The sequence below is a fragment of the Berghia stephanieae genome, chromosome 3 (assembly GCF_034508935.2).
Source record: "Berghia stephanieae isolate SIO BIC M18660-M18661 chromosome 3, UCSD_Bste_1.3, whole genome shotgun sequence".
Taxonomy (NCBI): Eukaryota; Metazoa; Mollusca; class Gastropoda; order Nudibranchia; family Aeolidiidae; genus Berghia; species Berghia stephanieae.
Genome location: NC_088362.1, coordinates 70,861,198 through 70,866,197, shown reverse-complemented (window position 1 = coordinate 70,866,197; position 5,000 = coordinate 70,861,198). Strand labels below are relative to the sequence as shown.

The window sequence follows — 5,000 nt, the reverse complement described above, 5'->3', positions numbered from 1 at the left end:
TATTGTTATAGTCCAATTGTGGTAATGAAAGTATTCTCAGACCAACACAAAATATTGTCTATTATAACAATGTTAAAACAGGCCCATAATGGCATTCAGCTATCAGACCTGCGGCTATGTAAACGTCGGATGACAACCTTTTCAATGACATAATTTACACTAATATCAACCCAAATGACAATCGTTTGTTCACGCCTTTTGATCCGATTGACCTCAAAGATGGAAGTGTGGGTGATACATAGAAAGAGCAATGTCAAGGTTGGCTGGTGCAAAACCACTGGAGCGGCATTAAGATGGCCTTGATTCCCTCGGGTCGTCATCATGTCTTTTTCTTTTTCTTGATGGTTGGTTGGATTTCAATCACACCTCAAAAGTCTTGATACAGTGATAGAGGGAGATTTGTTAACACTCTCCTCCTTCACCTCCTCCTCCTCCTCCTCCTCCGCATCATCATCATCATCATCATCATCATCATCATCATCATCATCAGTAGCAGCAGCAGCAGCAGCATTATCATCATTTCTCCTCTTCCTCTTCTTCTTCTTCTTCTTCTTCTTCTTCTTCTTCTTCTTCTTTTTCCGCGTCCTCATCCGCCGCCTCCTCTTCTTTCTCTTCCTCTTCCTCCTCTTTCTCCTTCTCCACCTAATCCTTCTTCTTCGTGACAGATGTCCGAACGGGACAGATGAAAAAGAGAGAAAGATATATATATATATATATATATATATATATATATTTATTATATATATTAAAAATATTAATATATATATATAGAGAGAGAGAGAGAGAGGAGAGAGAGAGAGAGAGAGAGAGAGAGGAGAGAGAGATGAAGAGTGAGAAGTAGAGAGGAGATGTAAACAGAGTTAGGAGATGTAACAGAGAGCCGCAAAGCTCACAGCGTTTTTCAACCCACAACACTTTCTGGAACATAAAACAAATGTTGTTTTTTATTTGAACAATGAGGCATAAAAATTGGCAGTGGAGGTTGTTCTTAGTCGTGACTTTGAAATCACATACTACGTTTGGTATATTTATTTATTAATAATTCCTCTTTTCGCCATCTCCATCCACCCCCACTCCACGCTTTGAAAGACATCTAGGTTTTTTCCTCCCCCACCCTCCATCAATCCCCTAGCCACCCACACACATTCACTATATAATATATATAAGATATATATATATATATATATATATATATATATATATATATATTATATATATATATATACATTACATACAATCACGTACACTCACACATCTACACGTAACCTTCATCTTTTATGGCAATAAACGTTTCAGTGAACAAAGCGGCAATAAAATAAAATTTAGCATGATAATAGTGTACAACCTACGCAAACGAGTCCTTGACATATATGATGGAATGCAGCAAGAATTACAAAAGCTATCAACGAAGGACAGAGATCTCAGCCGTAACCAATAATTTTAATACTTAATTACGGCTTTTATGCAAAGAAAAATGGATAAATATAAATGTAAAAAGTAAAAAAAAGATAGAACTTCGGTACAACTTGAGGAAAACGAGATTTGGTTATCATTTTCAACAGCATTCTTCGTAGGATATTGTGGGATTTTACAGATTTCACAGTTACTCTTGGATAAGGTAAATCTGATCAACAAATATTTTACATTTTGGCTAGAAAAATGTTGTTTTATATAATGTTAGCTATACTGATCTCCAACTCGTGAGAACGGCTTAAACCTGAGATTTCCCAAGAATTTCCTGAGGTTGTCTGAGATTAAACACTTTTTAATGATTTGGACTTTGATTCAATACAACGATATAATTATGAAGAAAAAAGCGATATGATGTTGAAATGAATTAATTGTTGACATTTGAATTTATAGCCAACATATGAGAAAGTGAGGAAGAGACCATATTATGAAGAATATATATATGTAATCTGCGTGTGTGTGTCTGTGTATGTGTGTGTGTATGTATGTATGCACATATGCCTGTATGCATATATATATATATATATATATATATATATTTTATATATTTTTAGTATATTTATTATGAGTATATATTATTATGATGTTGTATGTTGTATGTATGTATGTATGTATGTGTATGATGGTTATGTATGTATGTATGTATGTATGTATGTATGTATGTATGTATGTATGTATGTATGTATGTATGTATGATGATGTATGTATGTATGTATGTATGTATGTATGTATGTATGTATGTATGTATGTATGTATGTATGTATGTATGTATATATATATATATTATAAGCCTAAATGAAAATATGCGACCCACCGGCTCAAACAGTATTATGTTAAGATGAATTGGAAGCTGTAATTTAAATTTATAGGCAAAAAAATGAGACTTTAGTTAGAGCCAATATTTATAATTTGTTTTGTCAAGGAGAAGAAATGTAATTTCTTAAATAACCAAAACATAGAATTCGTTTTATCCACGTTTGGTTAACCAGAATGAGGTGACAGGCCTCGTATCTGTTTTTGTATCGTTTTGTTTAGTTTAGCATTACATTTCACGATGTGCAAACGTCTAACTGATATTATTATTATCTTTTCTCACAAACTGATAAAACGCGTCCAAGTCCCCGCTACTGTTCGTTCAACACATCTAACTACTCTGCGAACTCAACTCTGGACTATGGAGAATGTGTAATAACAGGAGTTGTTTCCCTTTCTAAAGCAACACACAAAACAGAGAGGGGGAAAACAGAGATGACTGCTTTACCGTGAGTAAGAAGAGCATTGTATAAACAAACGTATGTAACGTTAACTATTGCTCGTCCAAGAGAAGGGTCGCTAGTTCATTATGCACTCGTGTGAGTGTTAACAATGTCAAGTATTGCTGATTGTGTACCGCCATTTGGATAAAGAAATTCACCAGGCATTATTACTTTTTCTTTTCTGGATATAACATTTTAATAGAGTAAGTAGACATTTAGTGAGTAATTGAAAATAAAAACGGATAACGGCCAAAAAGTTTCCCAATATAAGGCAACAGTATGCTTTTTTTTCATTTCTGAAGTTAGAAACGATGTTTTAAAAACTTGAACTTTAATATAGCGCAATATCCACTTATCGTGCCCAAGCGCTTTTCAAAGGGTACCTGACGGACATCATGAAGAAGTCATGACGCCTATAAGGCGATATTACAATGGTCTTTTTCCAACTAAGACAAGGCTGTTAACGGCCAAATATTCATTTTACACTACCTGAGAACGATTAGAGAATATGAGTAAAGAGTCTATTCCAAAGACTCAACTTTGCGTAGCCCTGAGTGGGAGTCAAGCCCTGTTCCCTCCTATCCGAAGACGAGTTTTATACCAACAGACCACATAGCCTCACATTATTGAGACGAAGAAAACTGAGTTGAAGACCAAAATGATCAATTTAGGGGGAAAAAAGTTCATTACAGGTTAATAAACAAAACGCACTATCTTCAAATGAAAGTCTGAAAAGGGTGCATGAAACAGTGCCAAACAAAATAGAAATAACAATTATACTAGAAAAAAAACATTCAAAGAAAAACCAAACACACACACACACACACACACACACACACACACACACACACACACAAATACCCGCCCTGACTAGAATGGGGATTGAACCTCTAAATGTAATTACATCGGGATGGTTGAGATCGTAACTTTCGTTGTCATTGATGCTATGCTTTTTAGGTAAAAGACTCACAACATCCGCCAACTGGATATAACGTACCAACTCACAAAACTATGTGTAACCTATTCTTTGATAAAAATAAATGCTGTCATTACATAATAACAGTTTAAGTGTGTATTTTACTAATTAGGAATAGAAACTGCATAGTAGATAAGATTGAAGTGGGGTTAAGGACACATCGCCGGCAAACTCATGATATACAAAAAATAATACCTGACCTGTGTCACTAATCAATCAAGTCAAGGGCTGACACAATCACACGGACATAATAATATACCTAAACACATACACATACCTGCTCAGACACAGACAAACACACACACAGACACACACACACTCAAAAATACACAAACACTCACAAACACACATAATATATACACACACGCACACGCACACACACACACACACACACACACACGCACGGAAACAGTTTCATGTCACACTATAGATAGTATGCGCTTGGCTAAGAAGCTCACAACATTGCCATCCGGAAGTATAAGGGACCAACACACAAAACTATGTGTAATCTTGAACGTTTATAGTCTGTTTGATGAAATACAGTTTACTGAGAATTACTCATAAACGCGGATGGCAAAAGACAATAACAAAGACCAAAGGGACGCCAACTTCATTCTATCTATAGATAGTTCGAAGATGACGTCACCCAGGTCTTTGTTATTGTTTTTTGCCATCCGCGTTTATGAGTAATGCTCACTGAACTGTATTAACCCGACTATAAACGTTCATGGATACACACAGTTTTGTGTGTTGGTCCGCTATACTTCCGGATGGCAATGTTATGAGCTTCTTCGCCAAGCGCATACTATCTATATAGATATTCTGGGCTCTGATTCATGGAGCGGGACTACGACGATAGTCCTAGACTAAATCCGTTGTCTCAGACTAAAAGGCGTTGTAAGATATTCATGAAGCCGGACTACGCGAAGTCTCAGACTAAACGAGGGACTAAACGGGTGAAATTTACACCCGCGATTTAGCAGGTGTAAATATCGTAGTCTGAGACTAAATTTCAAAATCATAATATGTGCTATACGCTGTTGGGAGTAATTGTACTGCGATTAGAACAAGGCTACCCGACAGTTTTTGATTTTATTTTTATTTATTTATTTTTTTATTGTTATTTTTTTGGTTTTGTTTTATTTTATTTTATTTTCTCGAAGATTCAACAATCGCACATACACTCCTCATCTTGTCCATTCCAAACACTTTCCAGGTACACATACTGTTTCATAGTAACTTACTACTACTACTACTACTACTACTACTACTACTACTACTACTACTACTACTTTCAC

At 35.5% G+C, this 5,000-nt stretch overlaps 1 protein-coding gene across 2 annotated transcripts in view; it reads left to right on the top strand.

Moving 5' to 3' along the window:
- The first annotated feature begins 1,536 nt into the window (after positions 1 to 1,536).
- LOC144968358 (transient receptor potential cation channel subfamily V member 5-like) overlaps positions 1,537 to 5,000 on the top strand; it is a 51,935-nt gene continuing 48,471 nt past the window's right edge. The window contains exon 1 of one of the 2 annotated variants that reach the window (XM_078906635.1): positions 1,537 to 1,618. The gene's annotated coding sequence lies outside the window, so the exon portion shown is untranslated. Of the gene's footprint in view, positions 1,619 to 2,620; positions 2,930 to 5,000 lie in introns of those variants that run through there. The other variant, XM_078906634.1, reaches the window with a different exon arrangement.